General features: G+C 34.8%; 1 long non-coding RNA gene across 1 annotated transcript in view; it reads right to left on the reverse strand.

The window, feature by feature from the left end:
• Positions 1–2,504: 2,504 nt before the first annotated feature.
• Positions 2,505–23,890, reverse strand: part of LOC123385046 — a 28,888-nt gene continuing 7,502 nt past the window's right edge. The window contains exon 3 of the long non-coding RNA XR_006597031.1: positions 2,505–4,011. This is a non-coding gene — a long non-coding RNA (uncharacterized LOC123385046). The remainder of the gene's footprint in view (positions 4,012–23,890) is intronic.

Below are 23,890 nucleotides of genomic sequence, written 5' to 3' on the forward strand. Positions count from 1 at the left end.
TTGTTCATTTTTGGATAGATTATAAGAAAGGTGACAAGAACCCCATGTTTCTCAAAAGATGTAGGAAAAATTTAAACTCTAGAGAGATTTACATGAGATAAGAAAAGAATATTCTGATATTATATTTGGTGTAACCTAAGAAAATTCCCCAATATACTTGATTATCTTTTTCTGGAGATCCTACAAAGAAAATAATTTTTTCATATAGTTGTCATTCTACATATAGATTCTGCAATTTCTTGATATCCCTTTCAATTCTGTGGATGTGGCTACCTAGGGATAAATAAATGTAGAAACAGAAAGCATTAAAGCATTTGTGACTCCACTGCTTCTAAAGCATAATTCATACAGTAGAAATAAGACAACTGAATTTTATGCCTGAGAAAAGGTAGGTTATGTGTCCCTTAAGTCTAAAGTGACACAGTATAAATGGATTGCTCCGTTTTTAGAAATATATCAACTAAAACACTGTTAGGGGTTAGTATGGAAAGGCATATTCTTCCTAAATGTCAAAATATATAAATATTCATAGCACAGACATTGCAGCCCACATTTTAATGCACTGCCTACGTTATACCATTGGAGTGAGAGACTTGTAAGAACAGTTGCTCATGTAACCATGATACCACATAGTAATGGGGGGATAAAGGTCCCTAAGACAAAAATGGGCACCAGCATAGATACTTCTAGAGAAGGTCTATTTTTTTCCTAAATGGTTTAAGTGCTTAACAATCATGAAACTTGTTTGTTTGATATCTAAAAAGATTACATTATTTTATGAAATGAAGAAATGGAAATCCACACAAGGCCCACAAAATTAGGCTTTATCATTTACTAGAAAGGGAAAAATCCAAAACAAAAGCAAAAACAAAGAAACTGAAAGATTACAGAACAACTATTATACCTTGGAAAATAATATTATACTCAAAAGAGATTTTTTCTTGGAAAAAGGATGTTTTTTGGCTTAAATAAATTAATGAATATCCTATTACTAAAAGAATGAATAACCCTTGGTGAAAATAACTTTTCTGAAAACTGAAGAACGGGCAATGCTGGTACAGTACAACTGCTAGCATTAACTTAAATTATTTCTAGTACACCTGTGTGTTCACAACGCTGCCAAAAGTAATATGAAAAGGTGGTGGCTGCATGCATGTGTGCACATAGTGCACAAGTGCATAGTGCACTTCACAAGTGCTCTCGCTGAGCATGCAACCTTTAAGTCATTACTAAAAAACGCACACGTTATTTGAAATAATAAAATAATCTATACATTAATTTAGTTATCAATACCATATCTGAGATGAACATAAATCAACCATTTGGAAGATGAGGGGTAAATGCAAAGCTGAGGGGAAATTTTGAGCAAGAACACCAAGAGATATTCTTCATGGAAATATTTGAGTCCGATGAAAAAAAGTCTCTGAGTTTCCTGTTAATTAACCTACTGAATTTCCAAAAATATTTAATAATCATTAGGATATTAAATATGCTTCCCCAATCATATACTATAAACTTATTATTTTCTTTAAACTTAATTTCTTAAAACTTAACTTTGAAAATATATCCCGCATATTATTGGAGTCACGTGTATTCTAGGTTAACAAGTATAAGGGGTAATTCTCAAAATTAGATACCACTGGATCTTTAGCTAGTACTCTACCAATAAAATAGATATTAAAGGTTTCTTCTAGAATCATAAAATCAAGAAAGAATTGGCTGTATGCACAAATATATAGTAAGTGATCATTTATTCGTCTTTTCCTGATCTAAGCATTCCCTCTTAATATAAGTCTCAAATGTTCAAGAGTTTCTTCTTGCATACCTTTAGTAGGTAAACATTACTGCATTAACTACTGTTAATACCAGTAGTATTAACTAGATTTTCCTAGTTAATCTATTTTTATCGGGAAATTTGTTTTTAAAAAATATGGGTTGTAGTACCAAAATAAGTATATGCCAAAGAGATAGTGTTACGCTTGAGTTTCAGTTTCAATTTTATATATCTGTTGAGACTGAACATACCATTAGTTGGGAAAGAGGAATTGAGTTTGTATTTAGTACTTTATAAAATATGTGTTTTTAGTTTTGCTTGGCTTTTCACTTTTATTGAACTTTTTTTTTCATTTATAAGCTTTTAATTTGATGCAGCAAAATTCATAGCCACAATAAATTATAAAGCTACAGTATTTGTTTTAGTATTTTTATAGTATAACTCATAAACATTGTTTAATTAAAAAAATCAAGATTATTTTGTCCTGTGGATCAGTATCATGTGAGTGATCTTAATAAAGTCACTTTTTATCATTATTTTTTTACTCCGCAAAATATAGTCATCTGTTATGGAACTATCACAATAGTTCAATGGCTTAGGCTAATATTGAATAGTTAATTTAGTTAAAAACATGTTTTATTTCAAGATATTTTACAACAATAAAAATGACATTTCCACAATTTACACTGCATAAAAGGTGACCTTGAAGTCAGTGCACTAGATTTTGTTGAAAGGCAATTCTACATGGATCTCTCCTTCTTCCATATGTCTTGCAAACAGAGGCATGAACTGTCTCTTTTTATGAACTACCTTTTCAAGGATGCTTGTTCAGCAAACATTGTTGGAATATAGCGATAGTGTATCTCTTTGAAGCAAAGGGCAGATACGTTAAGTCCCCATTAAGAAAAGTTCAGGCTTCCCAAACTTGTGGTTTCTCCCTGTAATGCAAACCAGTACACATTCAGATATTACTCTGAGTACAACTACATCACCACATGGGAATCAGGGTCAAATAGAACCGACCCAAAATACACTAATGCTCATGATGTTTGCTGTGATGTGAGTAACAAAACCCTTTCTGCCTAGCAGTCTCAGTCAGCATCCATAAAACAATGGCAAGTTAACTTGTTAGCTTGCAAGTAGGATAACATCTCAGATCTTTCACAGTTCTTGACTGGTTGGCATTGAGAATATGATGTTGACAGAAATGGTTTTCTAGAAGAAGAAGGATGAGAGCTTCTTAGGCTAGGATAGGGAATACAAGATGACTCCCTGGGATCAGGATAGTGCATGTTCTTGCCCTAGTAGTGAGCAACGAGGAGAGGCTATATCCCAATGTCCTAGTGAATGGGAATAGAAGAATCAGTTTTTAGAGGCTGAGCAGTGAAAGCATTAAGTCAAGCTGTTTACATGTTGTGTCGTTTGTTGTTCACACTCCTCTGAGGGGACAGTGAGTGTTGAGAAAAGGATATCATTATGTAATGGAGAGGCAAACTCTATGGTCCTAGCTAAAATCCATGGCTCCTTGGCAACTAAATGAAGATGCCCCAAAAGCTAAAACAAATACTGTCTGCAAAGAGGAACTTGCAATTCCATATGTAGCTTTGGGCAGACAGCAAACATTAGAAAAACATTTTAGTTAAGCCATGAACAACGTGGCATAAAAATGAAAGCAAATGCAAAGACTTGCTTAAAAACACAGTCATTCTCTCCCTGTGTACTCTGTTTCCTTTCTCCCTAACATAACCCTAGCTGGAGACTAAACTGGCAGGTTAAAGCACATCTCTTTGGAGCCACAAACTGTGGAAACAAATCATGGCTTCTTGCTGAGCCTTCTGGTCACTATAGTAGGTTGAATAGCAGTCCTTAAAAGGTGTGTCCGAGTACTAACCCCTGCTATCTATGAATGTTATTTTATTTGGAAATAGTTCATTTTCAGTTGTGATTAAGTTTAAGATTATGAGATCAAACTGGATTTAATTTGGGCTCTAAATCCAATAATTTGTGTCTTTATATGAGAAAGGAGAGGGAGATTTGAGACATACAAACACAGAAGACACCCAAAGAGAAAGACCACATGAAGACTCAGGAAGAGAAGTGATACATTTACAAGCCAAGGGACACCAAGGATGATCTGCAGCCACCAGAAGCTGGAATTGAGGCATGGAAAGGACTTTTTCCCCCCGAGCCTTCATAAGGAACCAATCTTGCTGACATCTTGGTTCTGGCCTCTAGATCTGTGGGAAAATAAATTTCTGTTATTTTAAGCCATCAAGTTGTGGTAATTTGTTAGAGCAGTCCTAGAAAACTAGTCACTATTTGCTGCCCATAATAAGGGCCTGTTGTCTGATGAGAATGACTGAAACCAAGTTGCTGATTGAACCTGCACTAACCAGATTGCACTAATTACTGCCTGCTTAAATCTATCATCATTCCAGATGTTGCACTACATTCATCATCATAGACTGGAACTCTATGTGTACTCTATGTGTACTGATGCTCCAGTTTCATCAGCTGACTTTGTCCATACCACTATGGCCCTTAACATTAATCTGAATAATATTTGACTTTCTAGATCATTTGAAGTCTGAAAGTGGTAAGAATTTTATTGCAAAAACCATTCAACAATGGGCTGAGTGTCCTTTAATGGAACTTCCACAGTACCTAAGATACATAAACATCTGGTATTGCTGAATACTGGAATAGTCTCCTCAATTATTACTCAAAAAGATTTCTGATTCTATATCCATTACCTCTTTCTGGTCTTAACAATACATTTTGGTTATATAAATGTAGCTGTCCCCAGAAAGAGTTCATCTCCTCTTATTCTTAGCAGTGATCAGAGGGTAACGAAAGAAGTAATAAACTGAGTACATTGTTTGCCAAGTCCTCTACAGAGACATATATAAGGTACATAATAGGTCTCTATTAGTGTTATGAAAGTTCCTTTGTCTCTTTTCTCCTGGTTCTTCTGGATGAAAGCTCTGAGTGTAAAGAGGGTATATTTAGAGTAAAAGTTATAGTATAGCTCCTAGAAACACCAGTTTTTCAGAGGCAGGGGAAACAATTATCCCACCACTTTTACAGGGAATATATTAAGTCCTTGAAAGTATAGGGGGAAGACTAACTTTTAAAGCTATCCCTAGAGCCCTCTTCCTCATGAAGTAAAATACACTCTGGATTTTTTTTCCTACACTCATTCCTGCAGTCCTCTGTGGTGGGCAGAATTATAAGTTGGCTTCTATCTACTCCATGACCTCCCCTACTGTTGTGATCATTGACTTCCTTTCTCCTTGAGTGGAATGGGTTTTGAGACCAGCTTCTAAATAGTAGTATGAGATGTGATGAGATGTCTCTTCCTTGATTAGGTTACATTATATGGCAGTGATAATGGGCTTTGACTCCTGTGATTATGTTAATAGATATATTACAACTATGCTTTGCTAGCATGATCAGAAAAAAATCCCTTTGTTGGCTTAAAGAAGTAAACTGCTAAGTGAGATGGCCCATAGAGAGAGCCATATGGCAAGGAACTGCTCCTAGCCAATAGTCATAAAAAAAAAAAAGACTTCAGTTGTACAGCCACAGTAAATAAACTCTACCAGCAACAAAAATGGGCTTGAAAGTAGATCTTTCTCCATTGAAGCCTGTGATGTTATGTGAACACAGACCTAGACAGCACCTAAATTACAGCTTATCAAGACCCTGAATCAGAAGGCCCAGATAAGCTGTGCCCACACTGCTCACATACAGAAACCATGATATAATAAGTGTGTGCTGTGTTGAGATGCTAAGTTTTTGGTGATTTGTTATACTACAATAGAAAACTAACATAAAATGTCTTAATTCTTCTATTGGATATCATCACCTCCCATGGCAAATACTACCTGATTATTGGAATGGACAAAGGACAGGTTGGTCTAACTTCTCTTAGGAAATACCTCAAGAACAAAGGGTAGGTTCAATTACTCAGACTGAATACAGACTTTAAAGACTTACCAGTACAAAAGGAAATGCACCAATGGAGCAATGGAGGCAACTGTGACCTCTGCTAATGTAGGTCCCATTTGGAGGACCTCAACAATTCTAAATCACAATTACTTTCCAGGGGTACAATGTGCATCCTTGGGACTGTTTCTTGTGTATAATCCAGGCATTAACTTGCCTCCGTCCCCAAAACAGTGATGTGCACTTTAATGGTGGTCATAACAGACCTGTAATTGCTTAAGGGGACACCACCTGTAGATCACGTAGCACTCAGACCTTGAGAGGTTCTCTCCTAAATTGGATATCTCTTGGACACTTAGAAAAATTTCTCGGGGAGGGAGTATTAATGTTATCATATACACAGTGCGGGTAGATGTCTCTATAGTGGGAATTATACAATTAGAAAAGGTGTTATGAAATGAGTTTATAACTCATTAGCTAAAGAGATCAGTGATGCCATCTCAGACTCAGCTCACTAACCATGACAGTTGTGGATGACAGAATTACCATAATTGTCCCCTTTGTAAAATAAGGTAAGTCTATATATTTACTAATATATCATGTTGTAGCTTAATGAATACCTTAGCCGAGAGGAAAGGTCAATATAAAAATGCCAATTAGATAAAAAAAAAAGACACTTAGTATTTTAAGTTAGACACTGGTAGTTTACAGAATTTTTTGACTATTTCAGTCTGGGACTGTTAAAGGCATGGTTGAAACAAATGACAAAGATTGGTCCCATCATGCACCTTGAAGTTCCATTGGTGTAGACTTAATTAAATGGCTGAATTAAAACAACTGAATTGATTTGGTCCCAGTCTCTGATCATCGGGTTATTTAGAGTGCCTAGTAAAGAGGTTTAGCCATGAAAAAAAATCCAGTCCCAGGATGGTGCAGAAACAAGGAGTGGATATTATTAGGAGACATTTCTCAACAGATCTCTAGCATTTCTGTATATCTAGAGAACAGAAGCATGTAAAGATGCTCATGTGGTAAACAATCTTGAAATACAGAGAGTTCATCTCCTTTCAGAGCAAACAGTCATGCTTATTGCTCATTATAAATTATTTGGATTTTCTGAGCTCAAGGCTTCTGTCCTATAATGTAACCTGGATGCAGGCATATATCAGGGTAGCTCTGTGTGGCTGAATAGGACTTGAAGTGCAGGAGGAATCAATGCAAATATTATGTTCACATTCCATGCTGTAATGTGAGAAACAGTCCTTTGCTCTTACCTGGAAGTCCTGCATGTACCTTCTGAGAACATACTTAAAAAACTGTGGCAGGCTAGCCATTTAGCTTATAAAAAGGGTAAAATCTTAAATCTTTTATTGTTCTTTACAGATTTTAAAATACCTTATTTGTTGTGAAATTTGAGAATGCTTATAGCCAGGGAAGAATTTTTATACCCAATTTTTAAAAATTTTTTTAATGTTTATTTATTTTTGAGACAGAGAGAGGCAGAGCATGAACGGGGGAGGGTCAGAGAGAGAGGGAGACACAGAATTGGAAGCAGGCTCCAGGCTCTGGGCCATCATCAGCCCAGAGCCCGACATGGGGCTCGAACTCACGGACCGTGAGATTGTGACCTGAGTTGAAGTCGGAAGCTTAACCAACTGAGCCACCCAGGCGCCCCTATATCCAATTTTTAAAATCAGTTAACTTTACTAAAGAAATAGAAACAATGAAATGTTTGCATTTGTATTATATCAGAAATAAAATCATATTCTTTTAGCTATGTACTTAATCACTGTTGTTTGAGATTTTTTTCCTCAGTGATAGAGTTTATTTAATTATGTTTTCCAACAACTAACAACTGTCCATGTATTTCTCCATTTTCTCATAAAAAAGTATTTTAAAATATTATCTGATCAAGAGCCAAAAATAAAAATAGTTTACAGTATATAAATTGAATAATAAAATATTTCTTGAGAAACCATACTTTAGGAAGTGATTAGGATTAACCATTTTGAGAATAGGTAAAGACCTATGCTTGTAGTTTTTACACCATAAAATTCATACCATTTTGCAAATTAACATTTTCCTTATAATATGATCTCTCAGTACATTCACATCTACATCATCCATTTTATCATGGTCTGGCGTATAGATATATTGTAATGCATTTAATAATTCTCTTATGATGAATAATTTGGTGATCTCTCATACTTATTTTTGTGTTAATATAAACAATACTGAAATGAACATCTTCATTCCTTAGATTTTCTAGAATACATTCCTGAAATTGGAATTGCAGGATTACATATAATTAATTTTCCGCTCTAATGTTTTTAAAATTTAAGTTAATTTATTTTACATCTAAATACCCTTCCTTAATATACAAAAAGTTGAAAAGCTATAACTAATGTATGTCTCTGTCATGAAGAATAAACTGAGCTATGAAAATTCACCAAAACTTATAAAAATGCACCAAAAGCTGAACTCAAGTAAATGAAGCATATCTTTAGAATTAGAAACAATGAATTAATTTTAATGAAATAAGTATGATAGATATACAATAATCATGAGGGAGATGATATACCTTATTATGATGTTAATTCTTTCCAAAAATTCATCTATAAATCCAATGAAGTCTTAACCAAGAGAAACTATCAGCCAAATAAAAGCAAAGTTGGCTTCTTCACAAAATCTCATTTTATGAAGTGTATAAAATACAGTTAAGGAGGTAATATGGAAACAGAATTATTATCCTCACAATCTTATTATAAACAACAGAGAAAGTAATAATGATTAACATCTGCAGTTGACAGTTGAAGTAGAGCAAAACTTTATCCCCTAAACTTAGAGAGTAAATGAACCACTTTTTACTGAAGATCTGCAATGAGTCATACCCTTTGTTGGTAGCTTTATAAATATTACATTGAACCAGTAATTAGTTCAAATGAACATACTGAGATAACCATACAAAATGTTTTATTTACTCTCTATTGCTATATTTCAACGGGTCAAAAAGAAAAAAAAAGAATTACTATTGGTTCTTTAAAACACCTTTTTTCCCCCTGAAATCTCGATCTTGCACCAATTCCTGTTCAGACACCAAATGCTGACTCAGTGTCTATTATATCTCACTACTTATATTTGTGAATACTAACTTAATGCTTTGACAACTGGCTGTTTATTTCTCTGAACCAGTTACAGTTGACTTTTGAACAACACAGGTTTGAACTGCTCAGGTCCAGTTATACTCAGATTTTTTTTTGTAAATACAGTGCATTACTGTAAATGCATTTCTCTTCCTGATAATATTCTTAATAACATTTTCTTTTTTCTGGCTTGTTTTTTTGTAAGAATACAGTATGTAATATATATAACATGTAAATATGTATTAATTGACTATGTTATCAGTAAGGCTTCTAGACAACAGTAGGCTATTGGTTGTTAAGTTTTGGGGGAGTCAAAGTTATATGTGGATGTTTGTGCAGGGGTGTCAGCACCTTTAACCAGTGTGTTGCTGAAGGATCAATAGTAATACCATTTAAAAAATTTAATATATGTAGTTATCCTTTAGACAAGATTTGATCTAAATACTATATTCTTATTTAGATATTCTTTACCTAGTTCATGAGACCAATTTATAATTTGATATATTTTTGAGTAAGATAGCATTTATTTAACCAATCAAGAATATTTAAATAGATGAATTTAGTGGACCAATGAAACTTACTTTCTGCCATATGAATAATATAGGAACAATCTAAATGTTTTCCAAAGTGATGCATTTCAATAGGCACATTGCTAGATAGACTCTTAAGTGTAACCTATGAACATGCTGAATTCCTAATATTAGTAAAATCTTACACTGGCCTGAGGATTAATGGGGTGACTTCTAAATGTTTATTTATTTTAAAATAAATTTATTTATTTATTTTGAGACACAAAGAGAAAGCGTGAGCAGGGGAAGGGCAAAGAGAGAGAGGAAGAAGAGAATTCCAAGCAGGCTCCACGCCATCAGTGTAGAGCCTAACACAGGGCTTGATAGCACAACTGTGAGATCATGACCTGAGCCAAAATCAAGAGTCAGATGCATAACTGACTGAGCCACCCAGGGCCCCAGGTGATTTCTAAAAAAAAAAAAAATACCAGATGAAGATAGTTTTTGAAAAACTATGATATTTATGTGTATTTTTTAAGACTTATAGCTAATAGGAATATTTATTGACCCATGTGGTTGTATCTCTTCAGATTGATAAACAAGAGCTGAAATTAAAATGCCTTGTTGGAGCTCAACTTATATAGATTTTCATTTCACATCCGGCATTTATAGAACTTGGTATCTTATTGCCTTCTGTCACCTCTCATTAACTATGCCAGTCTATCTCCACACTATACATCACATATTACAAGGATGTAATGCAGCAGTGGAAAGGAAAAGAGGATCCTATTTGTATTGGCATCATATATCCACTTTGAATTGAGATACTGTCTGATCAAGATCCAAGAAAAACATGAAGAGGAAAATGGACCAGGCCTCCATCAATATTGCCTTTTGAAATGATTCAGAAATGTGGTAATACTTGATATAACTGGATTTCTGTCACATTAAATAACAGATGTTCTGGGAGCTCCTTCACTACCACAATCTTCATCCCCATATCCAAATGCATTCAAAGTTCTATTAGATATACTTAATGACCTGTTACCCGAATTTTCCTTCTAATTAAATTATATCATCTAGGTAAATACAAGTAGGAGAAGTTAAATTAAATTAAAGGTAATTTTTTCCCTCCATTATCTTGAACACTGAGATCAAGCCTTTTTTTTTTTCAATTGAAGATTATTCAAGATACAAGGTTATTCCATTTAAAGGAGAAAATGAAGATCAGTGATAGTTTGAGTACATAAACAGCATGAAATTTTGTAACCACAGAAAGTAATTAAAATGCTGTTGGCACTTTTGTGTCATATATAATTGTTTTGTTTGGTCAAAAGCATAAGCTGAAATTAGCTTGTCTAGGCAGTCTGCCCCCAAATTATAATTTGTCTAAAACTTGTTTATTTGATAAAACCTATGTTTTAGATGATTATATTTTTGTTCTGTTTTGTTTTTGCTTTTCTATTCAGGAAGGATCATGGCTTCTTTCTGAAGACATTAATAAAAGGAAACTACATTTCTATAATATCAAAATGTTTTGGAAACAAAAATGGATTATTTTATTAGCACTCAACTTAAGTTCTGAAACTACACTTTCCCACCTCATATTACTCTTGGGAAAAGAGTAGATTAAGATTTATCTTCAATTAAATTTATGATTCAAATAAAAGTTTTTGATATTTTGATGAGCGCTGGCATGAAATACTGGCAAAATCCTCATTTGGATCTATTTTAAGGAATGGTTGGAAATGGTGTTCAAAATATAATGTATTAATATCTTGCACAAGCTCTAAAATATGTTAATTGTCCTACCAGAATTTCATTTGCCATAGGAACTATTCCCTTTTTATTTAAGTAACTACCTGACAATAACAGAATGGGCATGAAGAATGGAGTCTGTAGAAATGCTTTATCAAAATTAAAATACTCAACTTTTTCAACTATCTTTAGAAAACAAAAGTTAAGTAGAATATTTATATCTAGAATACTTGAAATGTAAGAAATAAAATTTCTTCACAAATTGAATAACTGTTTCTTAACTATCCAGACAAATTTTCCACCTTTTTTATAAGATAAAAGGAATATTTTGTTTTAGTTTTAAACACAGTACAATAATCCGTCTATGTATTCTTGGCATTTTTATACTAGTTGAGTAGTAGAATTTCTCATTTGTTTTGCAGTTGTTTTTAAAAGGTACTACCTTTATTTAGAAATAAATGGAAAAATCTTTGGATATTTATTAAGTAACAAGGAAATAGTGATTATAAAAAAAACTGATATTGAGAATTGAGTTGTTCCCTCTTTCTTATATTTCAGTATCTTTTCCAAGATGCAGTATTTAAATTACATAATTTTAAAAGTCTGAATACAAATATTCAGTGAACATTGACATTGAAGTCATTTTTAAATCATTATTTATCAGTTGAAAGTTTTTCTGATTTACATTTAGAATTTTATTTTAATACTGAAGTTACATGATTTGGAATCATGAAAAAGTTAACTGTTTTTTAAAGTTTATTTAGAAAGAGACGGAGAGAGCGCAAGTGGGGTAGGGCCATGGAGAGAGGGGGAGAGAGAGAGGATCCCAAGCAAGCTCCTCGTGCTCAGTGCACAGAACCCAACAAAGGGCTTGAACTCACAAAACCACGAGATCATGACCTGAGCCGAAGTCCAACACTTAACCAATTGAGCCATCCAGGCATCCTCTGGCAAAGTTAACTTTAAGATAATTTTAGATGGTAAGAAAATTGCCCTCTGTAAATGCATATGATGCATAACTCTGTGACCCAGTTTGGCATGTGTTTACGCATCTTAACTTTTTATACATACATATACAAAAAGACTACACAGCCAATTCTGAAAAATGGTTGTGAAAATACTAAATTATTGATTAAAATATATCCTGAGTTTTGGAGATGTTGACAGAAATGTCTAATCACTTGTGCATAATTAGAATTAGAGTGGCTACCTGTATGAGTTTCTAGGGCAAAAAAATTTTTTCGCTTAAATTAAAAAAAATTCATGTGGATATTGAAAGATAAGAAAAATGACACATTTTTCTTCAAAAAGTGGGGCTATCAGGGACACCATTTCAAAAAAAGAATGTGCAATTAACAAAACAGATAAAGTAAACTGAATATGAGACATCATGTCATATTAAAAGAACAAAGAAAACTAACTGTAAGAACTCCTAAGGAATATAAAAAGATACATTAATATCATGGCAGTGTTTAGAGAGTATATTTATTTTTACAACTATCTTCTACAGTGTGCACATAAGCTATATTTATAAAGCACCAAGTTAAATGTTTATTTATAACATATTTTCTTTTTTCCAGCTTCATTGAGGCATTACTGACATATAACATTGTGTGAATTTAAGGTACAACATGACAATTTGCTACACATATATATTGTGAAATGATAACCACCATAACATTACTTAATACGTCCATCACCTCACATAATTACCTTTTTGTGTCTGTATGTGATAAGAACATTTAGATCTATCCTCCTGGCATCTTTCAAGTATATAATTGTTAACTATAGTCACTACGCTGTGCATGAATTCTTCAGAACTTACTCATCTTCTGACTGAAAGCTTATACCCTTTGATCAAAATCTCACCATTTCCCCCATTTTCCAGATGCTGGCACCCCCCATTCTATTCTCTGTTTTTATGAATTCAGCTTTTTAAGATTGCACATAGAAGTGAGATTATACAGTATTTGTGTTTCTCTGTCTGATTTTATCTCATATAGTAGAATGCTCTCAAGGTCCATCCAGATGGCAAGATTTCCTTCTTTCATTAGGCTGAATAATATTCCATTGTAAATGCATTTTATCTTAGCTGTTGTGAATGATACTGCAATGGATATGGGTGTGCACACATCGCTTTAGGACCTTGATTTCACCTCCTTTGAATATATACCCAGAAGTGGGATTGCTGTATCATATAGTAATTTTATTTTATTTTTTACTTGTGTTTAAATTTGAATCCAAGGCAGCTAACATGTAGTGTAATAATGATTTCAGGAATAAAATTTAGTGATTCATCACTTACATATAACACCCAGTGCTCATCCCAACAAGTGCCCTCCTAACACCCATCGTCCATTCAGTCCCTCTCCCCACCCAACACCCCGCCAGAAACCCTCAGTTTGTTCTCTGTATTTAAGAGTCTCTTATGGTTTGTGTCCCTCTTGTTTTAATCTAATTTTTTTCTTTCCTTCCCTTATGTTCATCTGTTTTGTTTCTTAAATTCCACATATGGGTGAAATCATATATTTGTCTTTCTCTGACTTATTTCACTTAGTATAATACCCACTTGTTCCATCCATATTGTTGCAAATGGCAAGATTTGATTCTTTTTGATCATCAAGTAATATTCCATTGAATATATATACCACATCTTTTTTATCCATTCATCAGTCGATGGACATTTGGCCTCTTTCCATACTATGGCTATTGTCGATGCAGCTGCTATGAATATTGGGGTGCATACGTCCCTTTGAACCAGCATTCCTGTATCCTTTGGATAAATACATAGTAGTGTAATTGGTGGGTCATAGGGCGGTTCTATTTTTAAGTTTTTGAGGAGCCTCCACACTGTTTTCAAAAGTGGCTGCACCAGTTTGTTTTCCCACCAGTAGTGTGAAAGGGTTCATCTTTCTCTGCATCCTTGCCAACATCTGCTGTTGCCTGAATTGTTAATTTTAGCCATTCTGGCAGGTGTGGGGTAGTATCTCATTGTGGTTTTTATTTGTGTTTTCCAGATGATGAGTGATGTTGAGCATCTTTTCATGTGTCTGTTAGCCATCTGGATGTTTTCTTTGAAAAGTGTCTATTCATGTCTTCTGCCCATTTCTTCATTGGATTACTTTGTTTCTTTGGGTGTTGAATTTGATAAGTTCTTTATAGATTTTGGATAATAACCCTTATCCAATATGTCATTTGCAATTATCTTCTCCAATTCTGTCAGTTGTCCTTTAGTTTTGCTGACTGTTTCCTTCTCTGTGCAGAATTTTTTTATATTGATGAGGTCCCAATAGTTCATTTTTGCTTTTGTTTACCTTGCCTTCGGAAACATGTCAAGTAAGAAGTTGCTGTGGCCAAGGTCAAAGAGGTTGTTGTCTATTCTCTCCTCTAGGATTTTGATGGCTTCCTGTCTTACATTTAGGTCTTTCACCCATTTTGAGTTTATTTTTGTGTATGGTGTAAGAAAATGGTCCAGGTTCATTCTTCTGCATGTCGCTGTCTGGTTTTCCAAACAGCATTTACTGAAGAGACTGTCTTTTTTCCATTGGTTATTCTTTCCTGCTTTGTCAAAGATTAGTTGGCCATACATTTGTGGTTCTATTTCTGGGTTCTCTAATCTGTTCCATTGATCTATGTGTCTGTTTTTGTGCCAATACTATACTGTCTTGATGATTACAGCTTTGTAATACAGCTTGAAGCCCGGAATACTGATGCCTTCAGCTTTGTTTTTTTTATTTTTAATTTTTTGAGGAACCCCCATTATATTTTCCATAGTAGCTGCACCAATTTATGATCCCATCAACAATGTGTAGGATTCTGTTTTCTCCACATTAGTGATGCTACTTATGACCTCTTGTCTTTTTGATGATAGCCATTTTATCAGATATGAAGTGATATTTCATTGTAGTTTTGAGTTGCATTTCCCTAATGATTAGTGATGTTGAGTGTCTTTTATCGTACCTATTGACAATTGGTAGGTCATCTTTGGGAAAATGTCTATTTGTCCCTAAGACCATGTTCTAGTCAGATTATTTGTCCTTTTGGTATCGAGTTGTATGGGTTTCTTACATTTTGGATATTAATTCTTAACAGTTTGAAAATATCCATAGGATGTCTTTTTGTTTGTTGATTATTTCTTTTACTATGCCAAGTTTTTCAAATTTGATTCATTCCCATATTTATTGTTTTCTTCTGATGCCTGTGTTTTTGGTGTCATAACCCAAATCGCTGCCAAGATCAATGCTATGTATCCTTCCAGGAATTTTGCCATTTCAGGCCTTATGTTTTTGAGTCTTTAATCTTTACAAGTTAGTTTTTGTGAGTAGTATAAGATAATGGTCCAGTTTTATTCTTCTGTATATGATTATCCAATTTTCTGAAAATATCTTAGTGAAGAGATTATCCTTTCCCCATTGAACACTCTTCATTCTCTTGCCAAGTGTTAGTTGACCATATATGTGGGAGTTTATTTCTGGACTCTAAATTCTGTTCCATTGGTCTATGTGCCTATTTTTATGCCAGTATTACAGTGTTTTGATTAGTACAGTTTTGTCATATGGTATGAAATGAGGAAGTGTGATGCCTCCAGCTTTGTTCTTGTTTTTCAGAACTGCTTTGGCTATTCAGTTCCATACAAGTTTTAAGATTCCATATACACTTTAGGATATAATTTTTTTCTATTTCTGTGAAAATGTCATTGAAATTTTCATAGAAATTATATTGAATCTGCAGATAACTTTGGGTAGTATGGACATTTAAAAATATAAATTCTTCTAATCCATGAACACAAATAGCTTTCCATTTATTTGTGTCTTCTTAAATTTCTTCATTAAAGTCTTTTACTTTTCAGTACACAGATCTTTCACTTATTTGGTTAAATTTATTCCTAAGTATTCTACTGCTTTCGAGGCTATTGTGATTTTAATTGTTTTTCAGGTTTAGCTATTTCATTGTTAGTATATAGAAACACAACTGATTTATGTATCCTAAAAATTCACTGAATTAATTTACCAGCTTTAATAGTTTTTGGTGAAGTCTTTATGGATTTTCTATATATAAAATCACATCATCTCCAAAGAGACAATGTTATTTCTTCCTTTCTGATTTTGGATGTTATGTTGAGCTATATATTCCTTCTATATCCAATTTGTTGAGAGATTTTATCATGAAAGGATGTTAACTTTTGTCAAGTGCTTTTTCTACACTTATTGAGATGATCATAGGAATTTCATCTTTTATTCTACTAATGTGGTGTATCACATTTATTAATTTGCATATGTTGATCCATCTTTGCATCCTAGGAATAAAACCTACTTGATCATGATGTATGTTCCTTTTATAGTTCTGTTGAATTTCATTTGCTAATATTTTGTTAAGAATTTTAGCTTCTATATTTATCAGGGATATTGGCCCTCAGTTTTTTGTAGTTCCCTTATCTGGTTTTAGAATCAGTGAAATGCTGACCTCATACAATGAGTATTGTCTCCTATTAAGATTTTGGAAAATTTCCAGAGGTACTGGCATTAATGTTTCTTTGAAGATTTTGTAGAATTCACCAGTGAAGTGATCTTTATTGCTGGGGTTTTGTTTGTTGGAAAGTTTTTGATTACTGATGCAATATCCTTACTGGTTATTGGTCTGTTTGGATTTTTTATTTCCTCAGGATTCAGTATTGTTGAGTTTTATGTTGCTAGGAATTTGCCTGTTTCTTCTAGGTTATTCAACTTGTTGGCATATTAATTGTTCATAGTAGTCCCTTCAATTCTTTATATTTCTGCCATATCATTTTTATGCCTCCTTTTTCATTTCTGATTTTATTTACTTAAGCCCTAGCTCCCGTTGTCTTAGTCTAGATAAAAATGTGTTAATTTTGTTTCCTTTCACAAACAAGGTCTTAGTTTTCTTACTGTTTTCAATTGTTTCCTGTTTTCTATTTTATTTACTTTTGCTCTCATATTTGTTGTGTCCTTCCATTTGCTGACTTTGTTTTGTTTATTCTTTTTCTATTTCCTTGATGTGTAAAGTTAGGTAATTATCTTGATCTTTTTTCTAATCCAGAGGTATTCAAAAAGATAGAGTTTGAACTCTCAACAAAGAGGAAGTCACATTATCTGAGATGCTAAGATTCCCATATACCATTAACACATAATAATATCCAAATTAGTATCTATCAAAAATCACATCATTTCAAAAATACTACTATGCAGAGAACATTGATTCTGAAGCACAGACCCGGGAGATGGCAGCCAGGAGAACAGTGGGCTCACCTTGTCCTGCTTATCGCTTAGATATCACCCATATCTGCCTAAATAACCCAGAAAACCACCAGATGACTAGCAGAATGTACTCTCCAGAGTAAAGCATAGACAAGAGGCCCACAGAAGAGGGTAGGAAGGACAGAAAGGTGGTGCGTGCTACATGGACTGGGAGGGGGGCTGGAGCGTTGGAGGGGCAGCCTGCCAGGCAAGGCAGAGGCCCAGAAGTCTGGATTGCAAAAGTGGAGGGGCCGGTCTCTGTGAGTTCTGACAGCCAGCAGGACTTAACATCTGGAATGTTAAAAGTCAACAGTGCTGCTCTCAGAGAGCAGGGAAGGCAAGAGGACACCAGGAGGGAGAGATGTTGAGCCCCAGAAGACAGAGCTCAGCTCAGCTCGGTTGGGGAACAAAGGCGCTGGCAAGTGCCATCTCCTTCTCCCATCCCCCAGTAGAAATTCCAAAGGGAACCAGTTCCCGTCACCGAACTTGCTTGCACCGCTCAAACGCCCAATGCTGTGCTTCTGTGGATCCATCCCTCCAATGGGCCTTCCTACCTCCCTGTGCTGCAGTGCCCCTCCTGCAGGGGACCACTGGTGGCAAAGCCTGCCCCTCCTGCTCCTGTCCACCTTGTGGATCCATCCCAGCTAATACACCAGATCCCATCAAAGCAGCACCACAAGCTTGGCAGTGTGCAAGTAGCCCAGACAGGGGCCACACCGCTCCACAGTGAGTCCTGCCCTTGGGAGAGGGGAAGATAAGGTACACACCAGTCTGACTGTGGCCCAGCGGTGGGCTGGGGGCTGGCTTTGGGACTTCAGCCCCGCCCACCAACACAAGTTACTCCTGACAGCACAGGGGAAGTGCTCTACAGTTTGGAGTCACTACAGGGACTATCCAAAATGACGAATCAGAAGAATTCTCCTCAAAAGAAACTCCAGGAAGTAGCGACAGCTAACAAACTGATCAAAAACTATTTAAGCAATATAACGGAACAAGAATTTAGAATGATAGTCATAAAATTAATCGTTGGGCTTGAAAAAAGCATAGAGGAGGGCAGAGAATCTATTTCTACAGAGATCAAGGGACTAAGAAATAGTCATGAGGAGCTAAAAAATGCTATAAATGAGATGCAAAATAAAATGGAGGCGGCTATAGCACAGACTGAAGAGGCAGAAGAGAGAATAGTTGAATTAGAAGATAAAATTATGGAAAAAGAGGAAGCTGAGAAAAAGAGAGATAAAAAAAAATCCAGAAGTATGGGGGGAGAATTAGAGAACTAAGTGATTCAATCAAACGGAACAATATCCGTATCATAGGAATTCCAGAAGAAGAAGAGAGAGAGAAAGGGACTGAAGTTGTACTTGAAAAAATCATAGCTGAGAACTTCCCTGATCTGGGGAAGGAAAAAGGCATTGAAATCCAAGAGGCACAGAGCGCTCTCTTCAGACGTAACTTGAAACAATCTACATGACATATCATAGTGAAACTGGCAAAATACAAGGATAAAAAGAAAATTCCGAAACCAGCTAGGGATAAACAGGCTCTAACTTACAAAGGTAGACCCATGAGAATAGTGGCAGACCTAACTACTGAAACTTGGCAGGTCAGAAAGGAATGGCAGGAAATCTTCAATGTGATGAACAGAAAAAATATGCAGCCAAGACTCCTTTATCCAGCAAGTCTGTCATTCAGAATAGGAGAGATAAAGGTTTTCCCTAACAAACAAAAACTGAAGGAATTCATCACCACTAAACCAGCCCTACAAGAGATTATAAGGGGGATTCTGTGAGTGAAATGTGCAAGGACCACAAAGTACCAGAGACATCACTACAAACATGAAACCTACAGACATACAATGACTCTAAACCCATATCTTTCAATAATAACACTAATGTAAATGGGACTAAATGCTCCAATCAAAAGACACAGGGTATCAGAATGGATAAAAAAACAAGACCCATTTATTTGCTGTCTACAAAAGACTCATTTTAGACCTGAGGACACCTTCAGATTGAAAGTGAAGGGATGGAGAACTATCTATCATGCTAGTGGAAGTCAAAAGAAAGCTGGAGTAGCCATACTTATATCAGACAAACTAGACTTTAAATTAAAGGCTGTAACAAGAGGTAAAGGAAGGCATAATATAATAATTACAGGGTCTATCCATCAAGAAGAGCTAATAATTATAAATATATATGTGCCAAATACTGGGGCCCCCAAATATATAAAACAAATAATCACAAACATTAGCAACCTTATTGATAAGAATGTGGTAATTGCAGGGGACTTTAATACCCCACTTACAGAATGGATAGATCATCTAGACACAGGATCAATAAAGAAACAAGGGCCTGAATGATACGTTGGACCATATGGACTTGACAGATATATTTAGAAGTTTGCATCCCAAAGCAACAGAAGATACTTTCTTCTTGGGTGCACATGGAACATTCTCCAAGATAGATCACATACTGGGTCACAAAACAGCCATTCATAAGTATAAAAGAATTGAAATCATACCATGCACACTTTGAGACCTCAATGCTATGAAACTTGAAATCAACCACAGGAAAAAGTCTGGAAAACCTCCAAAAGCATGGAGGTTAAAGAACACCCTACTAAAGAATGAATGGGTCAACCAGGCAAGTAGAGAAGAAATTTAAAAATATATGGAAACAAATGAAAATGAAAATACAATAATCCGAATGCTTTGGGATGCAGCGAAGGCAGTCCTGAGAGGAAAATACATTGCAATCCAGGCCTATCTCAAGAAACAAGAAAAATCCCAAATATAAAATCTAACAGCACACCTAAAGGAACTAGAAGCAGAACAGCAACGACACCCCAAACCCAGCAGCAGAAGAGAAATAATAAAGATCAGAGCAGAAATAAACAATATAGAATCTAAAAAAAGGTAGAGCAGATCAATGAAACCAAGAGTTGCTTTTTGAGAAAATAAACAAAATTGATAAACCTTTAGCCAGGCTTCTCAAAAAGAAAAGGGAGATGACCCAAATAGATTAAATCATGAATTTAATGGTTTCTGAGAAACTTAACAGAAGACCATGGGAGAGGGGAAGGAAAAAAAAGTTAGAGAGGGAGAGGGCCAAACCGTAAGAGACTCTTAACTGAGAACAAACTGAAGGTTGATGGGAGTGGGAAGGAGGGGAGGGTGGGTGATAGGTATTGAGGAGGGCACCTGTTGGGATGAGCCCTGGGTGTTGTATGGAAACCAATTTGACAATAAATTTCATATTAAAAAAAAAAGAAACTGAAAAAAATAATTCTGAAGCACAGAAAATTATCTGCCCTTGTGATTCATTTAACAAAGATTTTAATTTAGTATTATGTGACCAATAAAAGATTAAATCACAAACTGAAAATTTGAAGCAAAGAAAATTTTGTGTATTCTGTAGTTAGTATGTGTGGTAATACTTTCATTTCTCCTCTTCTCAGTTCTGCTTTCTAAGCTGATGTTCAGATAAAATTTTGGAGAACTTAAACATTATTGTTGAGAAACTTGTAAGACTAATGTCAAAAAATCCATAAAAGTTTTTTGTTGATGGAAATATATCCATTGCATCTATAATTTTAAGGGAAATGTGGCATAATATGCTCTGAGTCATGTGAGAAAATTATTTTCCTATAAGGGACAAATCTATGATTTAGTAAGAATTGTTTCCCCATTTTTTGATTATTCTATCCTGCATTCATATTTCCTTCTAATAAAAGGCTATATAAATGTTTTGTAGTCTATATTAATATCTAGGATATAATGTTTATATACTCATGAATGATATCATTCTCTGAAGGAGAAATTAATCAATATTGACCCACAATAAAATATTTATAAACTGACATATGTCAAATTTCCTATTTATATATAACAAAGTCTGTAAAATCACCACAACACTTAACACTAAATCCACCTAGGGGCACCTGGGTGGCTCAATCAGTTAAGGGTCCAGCTCTTGAGTTTGCTTCAAGTCATGATCTCACAGTTTGTGAGATCAAGCCCCATGCTGGACTCTGCACTGACAGTGTGGACTCTGGTTGGGATTCTCTCTCTCTCCCTCTCTCTCTCTGCCTGTTTCTCTCTCTCTCTCTCTCTCTCTCTCTCTCTCTCTCTCTCTCTCTCTCTCAAAATAAATAAACATTTAAATATAAATACATCCTAACTAATTATGACCAAGTATTTGAAATTTCAGAATGAACACAGAAGTACAGGTTTTCTGTGTTTATTATCCTAAAGTCCACATGTCTCTCATGACACTATTACTTTGCACATATTGTTTCCTTCTAGCTCTTTTTTTCATATGTGTTTCAATAAATTGTAGATATTCTTTGAGAGGTCTTCTAGGAAGTCTTTGTTATCTTCCTATCTGTTCATCTCCTACAGCTTCTCTTTTCCTCTAATATACTAGTACACTAGATGCTCAACTCTATTATTATACTATTTTAAATTCTTTTCTTCAAATCAACATAGAGTACTCTTTACAAAGCTTTGTACCCTTAAAAAATCTGCATATATTGCATAATCTAGTGAACTGCATTATAATATTTAATAAACGAATAAAGTAATAAGTCAGAGAACAAAGTATTTAAAAAGTGGAGCAGTAAAAGTGGATTTACAGAAAAATGAAAATAGCAGTTTTCAATTTTATTTTATTTATTTATTTATTATTTTTTTTTATTATTATTTTTAATGTTTGCTTTTGAGAGAGACAGAGAGCAAGAGCATGAGCGGTGAAGCGGCGGAGAGAGAAGGAGACACAGAGTCCAAATCAGGCTCCAGGTTGTGAGCTGTCAGCACAGAGACTAATGCAGGGCTGGAACCCATGAACCCTGAGATCCTGACCTGAGCCAAAGCAAGAGGCTTAACCAGCTGAGCCACCCAGGTGCCCCACATCTTTCGATTTTAAAGATGGCATTACAGGCAAGAATTTTTCACTTATATTGGTGCAGCTGAGAAGACTGTTACATCAAAATCACTCTCTCTGTCTGTGTCTCTTTCACTCCACACAGAAACGCTGTTCTGAATGTTCTGAACATGATGATTAGCTTAGTTTGATGCTGTTAGAGTTTGAGAAAGCTTTATCACCTTAATTTTAAATGGCACCCTGTTTTCTGAAGTTGTTGTCCAATGATCCATCATTATTATATGGCATGTTCACTCAATCTCTTTTTGCCTCAGTTTATGTTATAAAAATGTTTCCATTTCTTTCCTTTTTCTGCCACTGTTCTTTCCAGTTAAAAAATTGACCATTCATAAATTCCTTGGCTAATTCATGAATTTCCCCAATGTTTTCACTTTGTTGTTTAAATATTGAAGAAGAACTTAGGTAGCAATTACACCTTCAAGAAATGGATGTTAAGCCTCTATTAGATTGACATCCAAAGAGTGTAAGTTATGTTAAACTCTATAAAGTTTCTGTTTGTTAAGGAAATTGACACCACACTGCAATTGACACTGCATGACAACTGTGTGACTTCTAAAGTTATTAAAAATAAATAAAAGCCATCAAAAGAGAAGCATTTGTGTAAAACACTGATTTTATAGGACAACCTGAAGTTGAACATGTTTTCCATTATTTTTGAGCTCTGATGGCCCTGTTTGCTTCTTTCTTACAAAGCATAAGTATTTCCATTTGATTATAGTTATGTACAACTTGTTTTAGTTACTTTAGTAGACTGCAAGCCTCTTGATGGAGGAGAGAATAGCACTGAAGTATTTGTTTTTCTCATCTTTGCGAGTTACTTACATGGCATGAAGGAGAGAATAGTATCCTTTGCTTTTTTCCGAGAGGGAAGTGATTTGCTTGTTCATCCTTTCCAAATCTATCTGATTTGAAGGAAAACTTATGGAAGAATAGCATTTCCCCATGTGTTGTAAGTGCTTAAAAGCAAGTGTGTTTAAAGCATAAAGTTTTGAAGTAGTCTACTCAGTTTTTAACAGTTATCATCTAGAAATGGGGATGTCTATCCTAACATTTTTTCAACTGTGGTTCTTGAAATACCTCAGTAGATACTTACAGGTATTATTTATATATGGCACGCATGAATCTTCATTTTCAACAGTGTCCTGTGTGATATTCATGCTTGCTAAATTGAGAGAATCTAGTATGGCCTCTGAGAAAGTGACTACCTAAAAATAACACAGGTTCTCAAAGATAAAACAATAAGACTGGTTTTGAGAATGAATGTTTCAAACTCAGTGCTGCTCAAAAACCTAGTCATGTTGTTGGGAGCAGATCGCTGATTCAATTTCATTGCTGGTAGATCAGTCTGTTCAAATTCTCTATTTCTTCCTCCTTTAGTTTTGGTAGGTTTTATGTTTGTAGGAACTTATCCATTTCTTCTAGCTTATTCAATTTGTTGGCCTATGATTTCATAATACTCTCTTACAATTGTTATTTCTGTGATGTTGGTTGCCATTTCTCTTCTTTCATTTGTAATTTTGTTTATTAGGGTCCTCTCTCTCTCTCTCTCTCTCTCTCTCTCGCC

This window comes from Felis catus, chromosome A1 (genome assembly GCF_018350175.1).
Source record: "Felis catus isolate Fca126 chromosome A1, F.catus_Fca126_mat1.0, whole genome shotgun sequence".
In the NCBI taxonomy this organism is placed as follows: domain Eukaryota; kingdom Metazoa; phylum Chordata; class Mammalia; order Carnivora; family Felidae; genus Felis; species Felis catus.